The sequence below is a fragment of the Lagopus muta genome, chromosome 21 (assembly GCF_023343835.1).
Source record: "Lagopus muta isolate bLagMut1 chromosome 21, bLagMut1 primary, whole genome shotgun sequence".
NCBI lineage: Eukaryota > Metazoa > Chordata > Aves > Galliformes > Phasianidae > Lagopus > Lagopus muta.
The window spans coordinates 5,922,592-5,940,603 of NC_064453.1; positions in this window are offsets into that span (position 1 = coordinate 5,922,592).

The window sequence follows — 18,012 nt, forward strand, 5'->3', positions numbered from 1 at the left end:
GGGAACAACAGATGGATCCGAATCACAACATTATACTTTAAATTCATGTCATGACCTAGCTTTACTACAGGCTGTACAAAGGATGGCTGAGTGTGAAAGAAGGGGACAGACTCTTTATCAGGGTCTGTTGTGATAGGACAAGGGGAAACGGTTTCCTACTAAAAGAGGGAAGATTTAGATTGGATATGAGGAAGTTTTTTACAGTGAGGGTGGTGAGGCACTGGCACAGGTTGCTCAGAATGCTGGTGGGTGCCCTGGAGGCACCCAAGCTCAGGCTGGATAGGGCTCTGAGCACCTGATATTCCTTGCAAGATTTGGAGGACTTTTACCAGGATAGATGAACATTCTTGACAAGGACTGCAGTCTGTGGTGGATCCACAGCAACGCAAATGTAAGAAAAAGAAGAGGCAGAGAGGAGCCCCCTCCCCTACTGCACATTTCCCCAGTGAATGGATTGGGCATTACCTGCAGAGATAACAACAGGTGGAAGATATGCTTGGAGCAAACTTGACCCTGGGAGGGGAGGAAAACTGTTTCCCCCATCTGTGTCCACTCTGTTTTACCAGATATGTAAGTCTTCCTACACCAAAAAGAATGTTTTCACTAGGCTTTCTTTGCCAAATGTTGCTTTCTGAGAGGGTCTTATCATCATTACATCATTACCACTTCAGCTTGTGTTTCACCCACAGCAGTCTTAACTGTAATGCTGGACCTCTGGTCCTGGAACTGAGCCATGCATTACGTTCAGCAGAAACTCTTAACACATTTTTTATTGGATAAGTAAACTTTGAAATGCCTAATGGCTTTAAATCCATAAATATCATTGTGATTTTCGTGATATCAGATGCTGTAAATTTTTCTACCCCCTAGGCTGATCATTCAAAATCACTTCCCTAATAAAGTCCATTACGTGCTCACAATTCCCTTTACCAACAGCAAAGAAATCACCTAATTGGCCATACCGTGTTCATTAATCTGTTTTTCCCAAATACACAACAAAACAGACACACATACCTGCTTTTTGCATCTGTATTTCACAGTGAAGTAATACCCACCTCATATTGGATCTCTGTCATTACTGGAATTTCTGTTTTTATTGTACTTGAAACTTCTCAGCTCTATTGATTGCAACTGTGGATTTCTCCATGCTGATCTCAACTCCATTTATCAACTATCTATTCTTTTAAATGCCTGCTTTTTTAGAGATTTCTGAGTATCCACAGCCTTTCATTTATATCTTTTCTTTTTCCAGTAGTTCAGTCAAAGCCAACTGAGAGGTAGGCAGTCAAGCAGTGGGAGCTGGTATTACTAAAAAGAAAAGACGGGCCCTGAGGAAAGAGGAATGTGGGGCAGACAGATGGGGCAAGATGTTGGGGGGAGGTTTGGCTAGGATACCTTGAGGGTCTGGGAAGAGAAGAAATGGATGGATGCCTAAGAGATGAGATTGCTCTAGGCAGCATCACAGCTACACACTGAAGAACTGCGACAAGCAGTTTAGAAATGTGAGTGATTGGTGGTCTGCTGTTGGTCTGCAGCTGTGCTCCATAGCTATGGCTGTAATTTCATCAGTTTATGGTGTAAGGGACATGTTGCCACTTCACTGATCAAGGCAATGCTGTCCAGCTGCAGGGGAGGGAGGCGAGGCACGGGGAAGAAATAGAGGGAATGGAGAAAGCTGCTTAGTCTGGATATGCACAAGTAACAGTAAAGTCAGTGCTGGGTGAGAGAAGACAAAGGGAGAAAGAAAACATAAAATTGAGAAATGGGCAGGAGTTAAAGAACATAAAACAAAGAAAAAGCTGTGGAGAAAACACAAGTCCAGCAGTCATAGAGTTGCAGAATCATCAAGATTGGAAAAGACCCCTGAGATTATCCAGTCCAGCCATCCACCTTCCATCAGCACTGCCCACTGACCACATCCCTCAGTGCCACATCTCCACGCTCCTTGAGCACCTCCAGTGATGGTGACTGGATCTGGATCACATCTCCTCTTTTCTGCCCAACAGAAGGTTCATCATGAGTGATCACTGCAAAACATTAAAAAAACAGCACAAACCAGTGGAGCCGTCCCCACAGCTGCATGGTAAAGAGAAAAGACATCTCTAGATGCAGTCCTCAGAGCTCCAATCCAGTGTCACATTCACACTGAGTGGCCTGGTTTAGTGGTGTAGTGATGATGAGTTGATGGTAGTCGTAGTGGTCTTTCCAACCTTAATGATTCTCTTATTCAACGTCCAACTACTGGAAGTTACTTTTTATGTTTTGTTTATAAGGCCATTGGCTGCTTCCTCTCCTTATGTCCTATGTAGGACATGTAGTCCATCAGAGAACACTGGATAGAAAAAGACAGATGTCATCCATGGAGCAGTTGAGTGTGCCATGGATTTGGTCCATCAATCTTCTTCAGTAATTTAGTCCCACTAGCCCCATTCATTTTGAAAAATATGACTTGGAAGTCATAATTTGAATGACTTTGCATGACAACGTGTGCAAACAAAAGCAGCAGCTGCAGTTTAGGAGGGGAAGAACATGTTAAGAGCAGTCATCCGGTCTACATGAATAATCACACAAAAACCAGATTTCTGCACAGACTTTAAAGGAGTTCCTGAGGCTGTTTTTCCAATGGACTTTACATCAGTCCTTATATCTGTACTAATAACAATTACTGAGAAGATTAGGAAATTGCCCACTGGAGTCAGAAGCTCTGGTCTCAGAGAAACAGTCTAATTAAGAATCAAATAATTCAGCATTTAGATGAATGCAGTGTAGCTTGATTGTGTCAAACCATCGTGGTTTCTGAAGGGAAAAGTATGTCTTGTTAACCTGAAAACGTTAATAAAATCAAAGAGCAAGACGACCCAAGTGCAAGTAATTTGCTTGGACTGTTGCAATGCTTCTGATAAGGTTCTTCATAAAAGACTATTAAGGAAAAGAAATAGGTATATGGTAAAGGAAAATGATTCATTGGATTAATAACTGCTTTCACTGCAAGATACTGCAAGAAATCTAATGGAAGTTTTTTTTGTTTTGCTTCTTTTTCTTTTCTTTTTTTTTTTCCATAGGGTAGCAGAGAGAAGAAAAAGCTTTTCTCAGGGAGCCAGTGTTGTTTTTTTTATAGTCCTTGATAAAATATTAAAAATGTTAATTATATTGTCAGTCCAAAACATGAATTTAAAGTATAGGAAATGCCATACTTCCAGATGTCTCCTGTGACAGGGCTTTGATCTGCCTGTAGCTTTCAGGTGGATTTTCTTGGTCTTCTTCCAAAAAAAAAAACAAAAACAAAAAACCCCAAAACTCTAAAGAAACTCCACTTAAACACACACAGAAAATAAAAGAGATTGTGTCCCATTTTCTCCAGTCTGTTCTATCACAACCTTTTGGATTGCTGCAACCTCCAGACCCTTAACAAACACCCCCATTCTGGATGGAGCCATCTGAGAAACAAGGAGAAGGAACGCATAGCTTGGAGGGGTGGCACCCCTGACTTGTTGGTGTGAAGCCCTCACCAGTGGCCCAGTGGACTGGGATATTTATCCTCTAACTGCCCCCTCTGCCTTTAGGAGCATGTGCCTACCACGCTCATCACGGTCTCTTGCTATTTTGTGGCCAGCACTATTATCTTGGAGAACTTCACCAATCTGCTGGCCTCTGAAATAACCACAACCCCTCTGAAAGAAAGAAGATTTGGAGGATAAATGCTTCCTGGAGTTTGTCTTATGCTACTGTGTGAAGCATTTCCTATACTTTATCCTTCTCACTATCTTTTTTTTTTTTTTTTTTACTGTTTTGTATCTGAAGACGTGCTGTGAGTCATGGTGCTTGGATATCAGCTTAATACATAGCACGATTCTGTGAAAAGATGAAAGGTCTCACTGCTTCCTGCACAGAGAAATGGACGCCTGCCATTGAGAACCCTCTGTCTAATCAAGAAACATGAAGGGCAGAGTTTGCTGGATTGCCAGTGACAGTGAAGAAAGCCACAGATGACATATCAGACTGATTAAAAAGTTATTTAGCTCAGGGCATGGCTAATGATGCAGAGCTGGAATGGTTTGATGATTGTAATTACACTCACTATCACCGTTATTTGTTCGTAGGATGGAAATGCCTAAAGGTCCCACTGGAGCCTGGAACAAAGTTGTGCTGGGTGCTGTGCATGCATATATCAGGAGCAATTTGAGAGCTAATGATATGAACAGACAAGACAGAATGGAAGGAGGAACAGAGGGATGGAGATAAGCAGAGCTTCCTACAGGTCATATTGGGTATCAACCATGAGTTGAACCCATGCAGGTCTCCAGTGCTCTGCCTGCTCAACTGAGTGAATGGAAAACATTCTAGCTTTGGAAACATAAAATTTCTTCTATTTCCATGGCCACAATTTCTATATTTTAGGCTAAGATTTTTTTCCTAATTGTCACTGGAAAAGGTGAACATTTTTTTTTATATCCATTCTGTGTGAAAATATAATTTTCATTGTCATGTGTGTAATTTTGTTGACCATATGCACATGTCTACCCTTCATTGGAAGGAAAAGCTCGTATCATAAAATTGAGAAGTTCACGAAAGACTGCAGTGCTTTTGCAAAAAGCAATCTCTGTAAACAGAGAGAATGGCTGATTTCCAGGATGATACCGGGGTGGACAAGGCCCAGTCACTTCTGTTGAAGTCTGGTTGTATGGGCTGAGAAGATATTGGGTTACCAGAGACAATGCATGTTTAAAGTGCTGGACAGCAATGAGAAGAAGACCCAACTGCTGGGCAAACTTTGAGACAATGATGTGTCGGAACCAAAACAGTTCTGAGCTTTGTTAAGATAGGAAGGTTGAAACAAAGGCATGAATGTCATGCAGGTGCTGATGAACCTTAGGACGGCTGGAAAGCAGTGCAGAATAAGATGATGCTTCATGCTAGCACCATCTTTCATCTACCAGAGGATAGAGAATGAAATGCCGTAGCACGGTGAAAGAGTGGGTTGATACAAATCAAAGCGGGTTGCTTGAGAGAAAAGCTGTCTTGCCAGCCTGCCCTGTGGCCCTGACTCCCTCCCAGTAGTGATTAGTCTCTCTACAGCCATTAGACTTCTAAACAGTAATGGGAATTATGGGAGACTTTAACTTTCAGCAATGGATTGAAAGATAATTACCACTCACGTTAGCTCGGGTGTTTGAGATGATGGATTTCTTCACAAAAGTGGGAAAGTATAAAACCATTTTAGCCCCAGCTCCCGTATGGGTTTGAATGTAGTAAAATTTGAATAAAGTGATATGAGCTGTCTTTTCTCGTTTCACATTTCAAGATGGACAAAACCAGGTCTGGAATAAAGGCTTGGAGGCTTAGAAAATCAAACTTTAAAATCTAAAGATATGAATTATTGAGTCTGACTAAGCAGCTCTGGGATTTGAGTGCAGAGAAGGCATGGTTACTTAAAATTCAAAATTCAAAAGGGAGAGAGCAGTGAAAAGAGGTTTATTTCAGAGATTGCAAGGTCTAAAAATAAAGTAAGAAGAACTGGGAACCTGTTTCACATAGGAAATCAAACAACAAAAGTAAATAGTACTTAAGCCACAGAAACCAGGGGGAACAGAATAAAAAGTCAAGTACGGATAATATATAAAGTGTAATGTATAATTATGCAAATCATGGTTAGTGCTCAGAAAGAGAGCGTAACAAACATAATTCATCTGTCCGGAAGAGGATAAAGAGTGATCTAGACAAGTGCAGGCCTGTTAGTTTGACATCAACACTACGCAGAGGTTTTTGGCAAGAAGAGGTAAGACTAGAAAAATAGGGATAACATATAATTTACAAGATAATTTATCAAATCTGAGTTGTTTCAGAATGACTTATTAGCTTTATTTTGTAAAATCAGTGCTCCCTTACACAAGAGATGTGCATGAACTGAATCAGTCTCACTTTCTGTGGACTTCTGAGATGTTAGCCATGGATTTGGGTTCTGACGATGAAAACGAACAGAGTTTGCTACAGTTCATGCTGAAGAGAGAATTACTGGAAAAGGAAACGTTACCTGTGGTGATGCTCAGAAACAGTTCTGAAACCACAGCTGCTAAAGAAGAACAGACTCATGGAGAAATGTAGGCTGGAAGGTGCGTATGGAGACCCAACCTTCTACTCAAAGATCTGACTTCAAAGTCGTATGGGTTCAGTATGGTCATGGTGACTAAGACTGAAAATTGGGAACGAGCTTTGAGATTTGCTGGTGACATAAAGTTAGGAGGTATTACCAAGGCTGACAGAAGAATGGGATAACTCTGTTGATTGCAGTGGTTCAGGGGGAAGTGATATTTGGTAATAGAAGGCAGAAGCATATTCTTAGAGAGTCTCAACAAAGGGCTGAGATGCTCAACAAACACAGAAGTTATTAGTTAAATGAGTTGATAGATGCTTAGTAACTGTTGGATTAAAATATCAATTTTAGATACTGGTAAGTTTCTGAAAACCTGGGTATTTAAATGATTATGACTTTCTTTTTTTTTTTTTTTTTTTCCAGTGAAGTTTGGCACAAACGATATGAAACGAAAAGAACTTTTAATATAAAAGTTCCAGGTACTCACACAAGCCTATGCAGAACTGAGGTCAACATGGTGACTGAAATGCGTCATGATGACAGGAAAGGGGCACATCTCTGTCAGATGGAATACTGAGGCACCCACCTCCACAAGAAAATGGTTTGAATATGGGGATGATGCCCCTGGAGCTCCAGTCTGCTTGGAAAATTGTCCTGTAGAACAGAAATAAAGTTGAAGGTCACTGGCAAAAGCTAGCTCCAATCCAATAAATACTTACAAAGAACCAAGCAGGCCCTGGGGTTCATCATTTGAACCTGCAAGCTAGAAACCCATCCTGAAAGCATGTGAAATCAGCCTGGAAAGGAACTTGTGGAGTCCCCTAGTCCATTGCTCCACCTCTATACATGGGGAATCACACAGTTATCACAGCTGATAGAATTTTGTCATATGCGCTCTTCAAAGTTGTCCATTGTCTCCCTGGTGACTGTGACCTAAATCTTGTCAAGAAAATGAAAGCCAGTAGTTTCTACCTTATTCACGAGAACTCACGTTTCTATCTCAAGAGAGATAGAAACAAATTTATTCCCTCATTCTTTTCGTATGCCCCCAAATCCTCTCTCAGACTAATGTCTCAAACCCGTTTCTCCTGTCCAATCCATCTACCTCTTTCTTGAAACCATGATTTTCTACAGTCCAGCAGTACTCCCACGGTGACCCTACCAGTTCTGAGTACAATAAAAAATTTACTGCACATGTTTAAAGAATGGTAGTTATATATATATATAAACATGTATACAAATATATTCCTCTTTTCTCTTTCAACAGTAATGCGTTATGCCTGACTCATATTTGCCTCATGATCCATTATTGTCTCCCAGTCATCTTCTACAGTATTATTGCCAAGTTAGACTTTTCCTGCCCAATACTTGCTGGAATATTTATCCTTACCTAGGAGGCACAATACCTTGCATCAGTGTCTATCAGACTGTGCTGAGTTTCTCAGTGCATTTCCCTGTGTTGTCAGGATTATTCTGCATTATAAGTATCCTCCTGACTGTCCACTCTCAAATGGAGTGGACAAGGGAAGAAGACGTGGTGACATTTGTTAGATGAAAATAGCAGCAGCTAGAACTCATAATCTCTCAGGCTTTGGTGGAGTTTTGAACTGCAGTCATTGGAACTGGCATCCAAATGTAGTCTTGGCCTTCGTTCTAATACGGTATGTTTGTAGTTCAAATGTGTTGTGGATGACTAACTACAACTAATCCCTTCCTTCTATCTGGCAAATAGTGTTAGAGTGCAAAGAAAACTGACTTCATTTACTTATGTCTGTATCTGTGAATAGGGCTGATCTGCTGAGAAAAACCTGTTCAATGCTCTCAGTTTTCCCTAGTGAATAATGCATACCCTCAAAAGATGGGAGGGAATGGCCTCAACTTGCAGCACGGAAGATTCAAGTTGGATATTAGGGAAGATTTCTTCTCCAAAATAGTGGTAATGCACTGGAATGGGCTACCCAGGGAGATGAGGGTGTCACTGTCCCTGGAGGTGTTCAGGAGCTGTAGAGATGGGCACTGAGGTGGTCAGCGGGCTTGGTGGAGGTGGGTTAGGATTGGACTGAATGATCTTAGAGGTCTTTCCCAACCTCAGTGATTCCATGGTTCTACAAGTCTAAGATCTGTGGATATACTTACATGATGTAAGACATTCCCTTTCAATTTTAGTTGTTGTTAGAAAGAGGCAAGCGGATTTAATGGCTCATCATTGCAGCTAAGCAGGCACAGCACTTCATGTTGGAGTACAGAGCACACCTCATCTCGACCTTCAGCCCCCTTTGCCCCTCCACCCTCTTTCTCTAGGAAAATCCCCACCCTATCGTGCAATGCTGTGAATCAGCACCTTTCTCTGGAGTTCTCCAATTAAGATTCAGCAGTGCTTGGAGAGCAGCGGTCGGCCCACACTGGACTAATTAATTTTTCCTGCCTGAATAATTACAGTCCAGAGGTGACCATGAAAACCAAGCAAATCAATTTGTGTTTTACTGAGATCCTCATCAGTCACGGAGCACTAACCAAGAAGAAAAAAAATGACCAGAGACAGAGCTGGGCCCCAAACAACAAATAACAAAGATTGCTCTGAAACTGCCTGCTGACCTTCCATGCTGGAGACAGCAAAAATAGCTTGCATCATCTTATTTTTTTCTTCTTTTCCCCTTTTTCAACAGTAAGTCAGTTGCCACAGTCACCCTTTAGAAAATGTAAGCTTCATCTCCTTTGCTGGCACTCGCATCCCATGCATCTGATTCATACTGTAGCCAAAACACACTTCAAAGCTCAGTTTATAGAGATGAGCAGGCTCGTTTTGCAAATGTCTTAGCAAGTGCTGGGAGTGATGTTCCCGCTTTCCAAACAGAGACAATCTGCTGCTCTACTGAACCAGTGCATTGCTGTCAGCAGCTAAAGATATTTCCCAAGAAATAACTTTTCTGTATGTGCCAGAGATCCAGGCAAGCAGCTGTCTCCACCTATCACTTGTTGTTACACAAACACTCGCAAAATGTCTCAACTTTAGCACAGACCATCCTGGATAAATAGTCTCCTGGCATCCAAAGTTTTGTTCTTTCTCATCTAGTATGTTCATGATGTTTTCATGGAGGCTATCAAGATTTTTTCCTACACGGCATAGAATTGGTACCAGTGGTTATCTCAGAAGAGTGTGTGAGGGTTTGCGGACAGGAGCCATCTGACAGAATCACAGAATCATTAAGTTTGGAAAGGCCACTAAGATCATCAAGTCCGACCACCAGCCCATGCCTGTGACCACTCTGGACCACATCCCTCAGTGAGGCATCTCTACGTTTCTTGAACACCCCCAGGAACAGTGACTCCACCACCTCCCTGGGCATTCTGTCTTACGTGGAAGGAGGGTGCAAATGGGATGGATCTCACTGCAGAAGAAACACAGCGTTGTGCTCAGATGGAAATAATTCCTCTCCCAGGTCAATCCTAGGGGAGCAGTCCAGTAGAGTATGTGTCCCCAAGGACATTAATTCATCTGAATTTTTATGGCTAACTGTGGCAAGGGCAATCATGTATTTGTACTTTCCTGAAGTTTTTCTCATCGTGTATTGAGTGGGAATGGCCTCAAGTTGCACCAAGGGAGATTCAGATGGATATTAAGAACCCTGAATGAGTGGTTGGGCTCTGGAATGGGCTGCCCGAGGAGGTGTTGGAGGTGATCAAAACACATGCAGAGGTAGCACTTAGAGATGTGGTTTAGTGGACAATAGTGGTGGCAGGTGGATGGTTGGATTAGAAGATCTGAGAGGTCTTTTCCAACCTTAATGATTCTATGATTCTATGATTCAACAGCCTCCATAAAGTGCTATACTCAGCAGTGTAGGAAAAATGCTGCAAAAAATAATGATGCCTAAAAGCTGCCTTACCTTGCAGAGAAAAAAGCACCTCCGCCTCCAGCAGAGTGAGCTTCAGCTAATGTCTGCTGAATTTAATTCAGAAGATGATGGTCAAAATGATTTGATGCTCACTGTGGCAGTCAGATTTTCCTGCTCTTCTTCAAGAAAAGCCACAGCACGAAGCAGAGAAGCAACATGTCATCATTTTTCTCCTGAAATGTTGGATACTGGCAGCTACAGACAGTTCACTGGATATTGTTGCAAGAAGATTAACATTAATTAAGGGATGCTATGATGACCCCCAAGGAGCACAGGTTCTCCAACCAGGCCTATTCACGAGCAGTCAAGGGAGGCTTGTTATGATCAAACACAAGGCTGTGAATGTCATGGAGGTAGCATGACTCCATTCCTGTAGTACTGTCACAAAGCTGAATTTTTGCTGATGCCCAGACTGAACCTCCCAGTCAGCAGCTTTTGTCTGTTGCCCCTTGTCAGAGATCCTTTGCAACTCTTGCAATTCTGTGATTCTGCAATTAGACCTTCCTTCAAGTCCTTCTTCACCCGGATAATCCGACTCAAAGCTCTTCACTTTCAGCTGGATAACCCAACACAACTCTCTTCATCTTCACCTGGATCACCCAGCTCAACTTTCTTCACCTTTCCTTGTGAGCCATGTAACCCAGGTCTGTCTTCTTCACTGTGAACTGGCTTCTCTCTGTCTTCTGCCTATCTGTCTTGAAATGGCAACAAACCCATTCACAAGATCTAAACCAACCACAAGAAATAATTTTTGTCCACACCAACAATGACCAGAGAGAAAACTAATTTCCCTTTATTTGCTTGACAAGGTCCTGTGATGTTGCTCAGGACGTGGTTTGCCTTGTCCTCAAGAGGAACAAACTCTTCACAAACATTCAAACTCAAATCTACGATTTCCTCCAGAAAATTCCATCTATAAATTTTCAAGAAGGCAGAAGACATCCACTGCTGTCAAACAAGGGATCTAAGCTGCTTCATAATGACCCTGGGTTGTTACAGTGCATTATTGGCCTGAACAAGATGAGAACACTACTTAAGTGTCGTGCTAAAATGTTATCTTTAATATATATGCATGTGTATATGGACATGTGCATGTCTGCAAACATACATATGAGTACGTGGGATGATGTGGGAGCTCTCTAAGTCTCGCTTTCAGCATCTTGCTGTAGAGGCAGACGGTTGTCTCTAAAAGTTGAGACTCCACAGAATCATAGAATCATAGAATTGTTTGAGTTGGAAGGGACGCCTAAAGGCCATCTGGTTTGACTTCCCCGCAGCAAACAGGGACACCCACAGCTCCATCAGGTGATCAGAGCCTGGTATCAGAAGAATAAATTTTCATAGAGAAAATACCATACTGTTTCAAAGAGCCTGCTCATGTTTTTTGGGCTTGTCCACCTCCAAGCCTATAACCGTGCCAAGGAAATGCTGTGTGATCATTGGTGTGGCCATTAGTGATTCTTTATCCAGTAGCTGAGTGGCTTGGTTCTACATTTTAATCTGCATCCTTGATGATCCAGAGAAGCCATTTACTATGAAAAGCTGTTCTCCCTAACTGCATTGAAGTTGTTGGTTTGGATGTTGACGGTTATATTTGTGGTGGGTGTAGGGTTTTTTTGTTTTGTTTTGTTTCTTTGGCAGCTGATTGTTCTGTTTTGTGTTTCCCAAGCATGGTTGTTTTACGGAACAGATTTTTGCTGCCAACACATTTGATTTTGGCTTTCAAAGCCCTCCAGATGAGCGTGAACCAGAGAAAGTTTGCATTTGGATAGACCCAAGCGCCAAGTTCAGCAAGAATTTGTGAAGAGGATTGAAATTGTTGGGATTTTTTGCTTTGCTCTTTCTCCATGTTTTCTTCCCATCATTCTCCCAGCTGTCAAGAGAAAGATCTTGTTTTTTCAACTCTACCAACCTCAGCGAAGCGGAGACTGAGGGACCCCGAGGCGCTGCTACCACAACAAATGGCACCAAGAGCTTTTTGTCCTTCATGTAAGCATCTTGCTGCATGGCAAACCCACCCCGCTGGGTCACGGAGGTTAATAAAAACACAACAAATTATTTATCAACATGGGCGTTTGAAAGCCGCTGTTGGTGCGAAGTACCAAATTTGCATCCCAGAGTAATTATCTTTGGCTATAAGATGAAACCCTCCCCAAAATTCTCCCTCCCTTGTGCAATGGTGCCAAGAGGTTGATTTCTCTTGACGCGCTGAACTTTTGAACCCGACGGAGAAATCTTTTTTTTTAGTTATACAAGAGAGTCACTGAAAGTTCATTGCCCTTTCTCACATTTGCACCACCAAAGGGACATAAGGAAAAACATCAAGTGTAATATCCATCAACGTGAGAGAGGCATTCAGAATACATCACCGATGCATAAATAAAGCAAATGAAACTCCGGTGGCAGGAGGAGGTTCTGGAAGAACGGAGATACACAACAATATTTAATTATAAATTGCACCAAAATGATTGCCTTCGCTCATCAAAGGACTTCTCACAATCATTCCTTTGGTTCAGATGTGAGGCTGAAATCCTGGGTGCTTCCATCCAAAAGCTCTGTATTTTTCTTGGTTCACTGGCTACTTTTTCCTGCCAAAGCTCATAAAAATCCAGACACCAATTTACTTAACACGAGGGGTGTGAAATCCCCACTTAGAGAACGTGAGTTTAATTGGAAAAGAAAAAAAAATCATAAATCCAGGCCACTGAGCAGTTTGAATTGGCAAGCTCTCCAGTGACCTTGATTTTTTTTTTTTTCCCTGATATGTTTTTCCCAATGGAAGTTGGATGGAAAAATCTCTACTGAAATTACCAAGCTTTCCCTCTAAACAGAGCATTGGGGGTGTATACTTTGTGTCAGGCAAATGCTGATGAAGGCAGATAACCCACTTGCTCAGACAACCCGTCTATTGGGAACCTATGGCTGTCAAGTAATTGCCATTACCAATGCTTATGGAAATGTATGTATCTGGAGCATCTCTGTAAGTAGAAAAGTGAGTACGTTCAGGCTGGATACTGGAAAAAACTGCTCCTAAAGAGCAGTGATGCAGTGGAAAAAGCTGCCCAGAGAGGTGGGGGAGTCACCGTCCATGGAGGTGTTCAAGAGAAGGGTAGATGTAGTGCTTAGGGACATGGTTTGTCGGGCAGTATTGGTGGTAGGTGGATGTTCGGACAGGGTGATCATAGAGGTCTTTTCCAACATTAAAGTTTCTATGCTTCTATGAAGAAGATCTGTCTAAAAAGTCACAAAGTTGTGTTCTGGTGGGAGAGACGCTGAAGGCTCAGAGAAGAGAACCACAGCAACATAGGCATCTCAGACAGGTAGAGATAATAGTAATGACACTGAGGCTGGGGTTGCATGCCATGGGCTGGTTTTGCACTGCAAAGAGTGATGATGCACATTTCCTACTTGTGCATTAAATGTCTTCATGTTCTTAGAATCATGGAACCATTTGGGTTGGAATAGACCTTCAAGAGCATCAAGGCCAAAGAATCTACCACAGTTGGTAAAAGCACTGTATTGTCCCATTGATGCTAATGTATTCCTTGTTGTTGGAACAAGGTCGAAACATAGCCAAAATCTGACTGGTTGGCAGGGGAATAATAAAGGCAAAACAACTCTGAAAATGTTGCTCACAAGGTATGAGACTTCCACAATTTCTGATCGCTTCTCAATGAGTCAAAAAGGAATTCAATGACTTTCAGAGGGAGAGTATCTGTAGAGGAGGCAGAGGAGTGGCTGCCAGCACAGTTCTCTGTAGGACTATCAGTGTGTTGATTTGAGGAAGTGGCATGAGATCAGAAATCATGTTGAGTGATCAAGAGGCCATATTTAGCCTGAGCATTGTGTTGATAATACTGGATCGTGCAACTAACATCTATTTCAATTAACAGTCAATAAACAATTAATGCTACTGAAGAAGGGCAAACAGCACAGCTGTGAAGTTGGGTGTGATACCCAGCTGACATTCAGAGAGTCATAAAAACGACAGATAATGAAAAAGAGAGGATAACAGGAAGATGTGCAGGAGAAAGAGAACCAAAGCTCGATGTAGAAAGTAGATAAATAATTGTTTTCTATCTTTGAGTCTTTTGGACAACTTTTGTTTATTGAACAAAAGTGCAAATGCACTTCCTTTCCATACATCAACAAAACAAATGAATAAATTTTATACCTTTCCAGTGAAAGAAACTATTTATTGATTAGTCTTCCTCCCCCTCCTGATAAACATTGAAAAAAGGTGTTTCAACCTAAGCCGAGGAGTTTTTCCATCTTGGTTCATCTTCCCATTTTCATTATACTGGGCTCTGCTGTCCATATGTATTTATTACAGCTCGCTGAGATTTGCTGATTGTTACCACGGTGCAGAGCATGTTTTATCTGTAACAGTCCAATGTAATTTCCTCAATACCTGGATTTATGCTGTTATTTACTCTCTATAAATTATTCACCCCTTTTTTCTTACATATTGCAGCTGATCAGAATTGCTGGGCTGCTGGGTTTACGTTCGTGGAGAACTAACTGCCAATGGGCCTGAGCAACTATGTAGACATAATACATGTAAACATATACGTGTATACATGTTATTAATTACAAATTAATAGAGAAATTAAAAGAGAGAATATATCGATCTTTCTGAAAATCTTCCCCGAGCCGTTAGGACTCCAGAACTTCTTGTGCATAATGCCCTCGCTGGCACGGATGTGGCACTTCTGTACATGTCCCACTCTGTTTAGTTGGGATGTTATTTCATTCTGGTCATTTATTTAGACAATTGACCTGGAATACCCTTTTAATTTGTTTGTATGCACGAATCCAAATAACTGCAGCATTATTTTTCATTGTGCTAGCAATCAGCCTGGGTCTTCACATAAGCAGCACTGCATTTTCTACTTTGATGAATTTCTCCATCACAGTCATAACAAAGCTCCTTCTGTATATGTTCCAGTGTTTAACAAAACATGGCATCGAGGAAAAAGAATGAAATGCAAAACCACACTTATTTAAACAGATACAAATCAGCAACGAGAGGTTTGAGACACGGGGGAAAAAAACAAAACAACGAACAAACTGAACAAGAAGTAGAGAAATGGGAGATAGCTTGGATAAGAAGTCAAAAATCAGAATAACATGAACAAAAAGGAAAAATATGAACACAATAAGAAGTACGAAAAAAAATTTTAAAAAGCCTAAATTCAGCACTAATTGTTAGTGATGGTTTGGACAGAAGAGGGTTAAAGGAGATCATTCTGTCTAGTCAGATAACAGTTGAGAGGAGAACATGATGTCTCTTTATATATGCATCCCCTGAAGACCTGTGGCAAGAGCTGTGAGTTGAGGTCTCGAAGGCACAACTTCCAGGGTCCTTTTATTCTTCCCCCAGAAATACACCCCAGCGAGGTGAGGCCCTGGCACTGCTGTCCAGGAGCTGTGGATTCCCCATCCCTGGAAGTGCCCAAAGCCACAAATGGGCCCTGGGCAGCCTGAGCTGGTGGGGGGCACCCAGGAAGGGGGTGGGAAGGGGTTGGGGCTGGATGGGCTTCAAGGCCCCTTGCAACCCAACCACTCTGTGGTTCTATGGCTCCATGGTGAAACTGAGCTGCTTGATAGCATACCTGATGGGCTGCCACTCCTTGGAGACCACCACCAGCCGTGTCCTCATTCCCCCTCACTCTGTCCTAGAACATCACACAGTGCTGTGGTGCTGTTGGGAACATATGGGAATCTGTGCTGCAGGCGTCCCTGAAATGACCTGAAAAGTCAAAGTTTTTCTCACGTTCTTCTACATAAAGTCTTAAAATTCTACTTGTTGAGAACAACCAAGGCTCACACACTTGTATTGATGGCAGAGGTATGAAGCTGGTAAGCACAGGATGAACAAAGTGGAGGTGATCAAGAGGAAAGCAGAGAAAACATAAAGCTATGAGGCAAAATTGTCCCAAAACTGTGAAACGAAAATGAAGACATAAAGAAGAGGGAGACGAATATGCAAAGGAGCTGCAGACAACGGGAAAAATGCCTTAAGATAAATGCCTCACCGTGAATCAAATAATCAGGGTTGTATCTAATACTTGGAGGACAATCAACCATTGGAGACGTGGCACTGAGGGACGTGGTTACTGGATGTGGTGGGGGTGGGTTGGGGTTGGACTGGCTGATCTTAGAGGTCTTCTCCAATCTTAATGATCCTATGGGAAAAGTCAAGGAAAGAAAGCAGCACACCTGGGATACAAGCTCAAAATATCATATTTTATACATTTGTGGCACCAGCGCATTCAAAAATGGCAGAAATATTTTTTTCAGAGCTCTGGTCTGAAAGCACCAGATAAGGGGAGAACCTGGCAGAGGCACACAGACAAACGGGAAATTAAATGGGAAAGAGAAATGAATGCATCTGTGAGTGAGCAGAACTACAAAGGCTCCACTGCATTGTGCCAAGGGAGAAAGCAAACCTGGAGCTGAGCGAAGAGAAATTAAAATTTCATGCATGCTGTAAAGCAGTGTCAGACACAAATATTATATCAGAAAGGATATTCATCAGCCAAACAGCACAGGAATCACTGCTGTCAGCAGTAAATTAAAGGGATCCTGATACAAAAACGTAAAGAAATAATCCATAAAAAATTCACAGGAGTGAAACAGGCAAACAGACATAAAATATTCAGAGCAGATATGATATATCTGTGAGCTGAAGAGAAATCCTGTATGGTAACTCAGTCTGGGGTTTCCTACCAGGCATTTTTGCAGCCTCTAAGCTAACAACAAGCCTCCTGCACAATGCCTTCTGCACAAAGAAGGTGAGATCCTGAATGAGGCCGTGAAGACCTTGACCTGACAAACTGCTGTTGCAGAGAGCATCAACCACAGCAGTTTAATGCAGATGTGTGGAGGATCTTAAGAAACCCAGAAAGCATTTAACCAACCGCATGTGGTCTGATCAGGGAGCTGTGCTTAAGATTATCACGTATTGACAGTTCACTCGAATAACAGAATCACAGAATCATTCAGGTTGGAAGGACCTCTAAGATCACCCAGCCCAACCCAACCCAACCCACCCCACCGTGCCCACGTCCCTCAGAGCCACATCTCCACACTGAACACCTCCATGGACGGTGAACCTCACCACCCCTGTGCAGCTGTGCCAGCACATCACTGCTCCTTCTGAGGAGAAACTGTCCCTAATTAGGCCACATCTGCAGGGAGAGCTGCGATGTAGTGACAGATCTCCCTATAATGTCATTCTTTTGGTAACTATCCCTTCTGGAAGTTGCAACCCCAGACACCCATGGTAGATTCTGATTACACAGCAGTTTCCCATCAAGCCTTTCCCCACTAATGCTCACTGAGTTATGCATGGCTTGCATCAATGTGATGGGAGGGAAATCCGAACCACTCAGTCACTGGGGAATGCAGCAGAGAAGCTTTGGGGGAGATTTTGAGCTGCTGTTTGTCGAGAGGAGAGGGGAACCTGAGCTGTGCATTTCACTGCTCATTTCTTAGCAGCTGGCTTTCAAATAGCAACCAGTTATTTGGAGAATGGATGACAGAAGGCAGAAACAGCGTTATCCTGGAGAGTTCCCTTTTTGGGTCAGAAAAGTAAAAGCTTACAGCCTAGGAAGATCAAGTTTATACGCGAGACCTATCCAACAGAGGTTTCTTGTTAATGGTTTGCTCTGAAAGCATGTAAGCCGTCTGGGAGAAGAACAGGTAAGACCAGTTTTGTGTTTGGACAGTATTACTCCCCTCTATAGAGCTCTATTGTACTGCTATTTTGCCTGTTGCTATATCAATCATACCATAGAATCACAGAATGGTTGGGTTGGAAGGGACTCTAAAACCCACCCAGTCCCACCCCCTGCCATGGGCCGGGTGCCCCCACCAGCTCCGGCTGCCCAGGACCCCATCCATGGCCTTGGGCACCTCCAGGGATGGGGCACCCACAGCTTTGAGCATCTCATTCTGGGTATGTTTCTCTCCTAAGAGATCAATAACCCTTATGTTTATCTAATGCTCTTATTTACACCG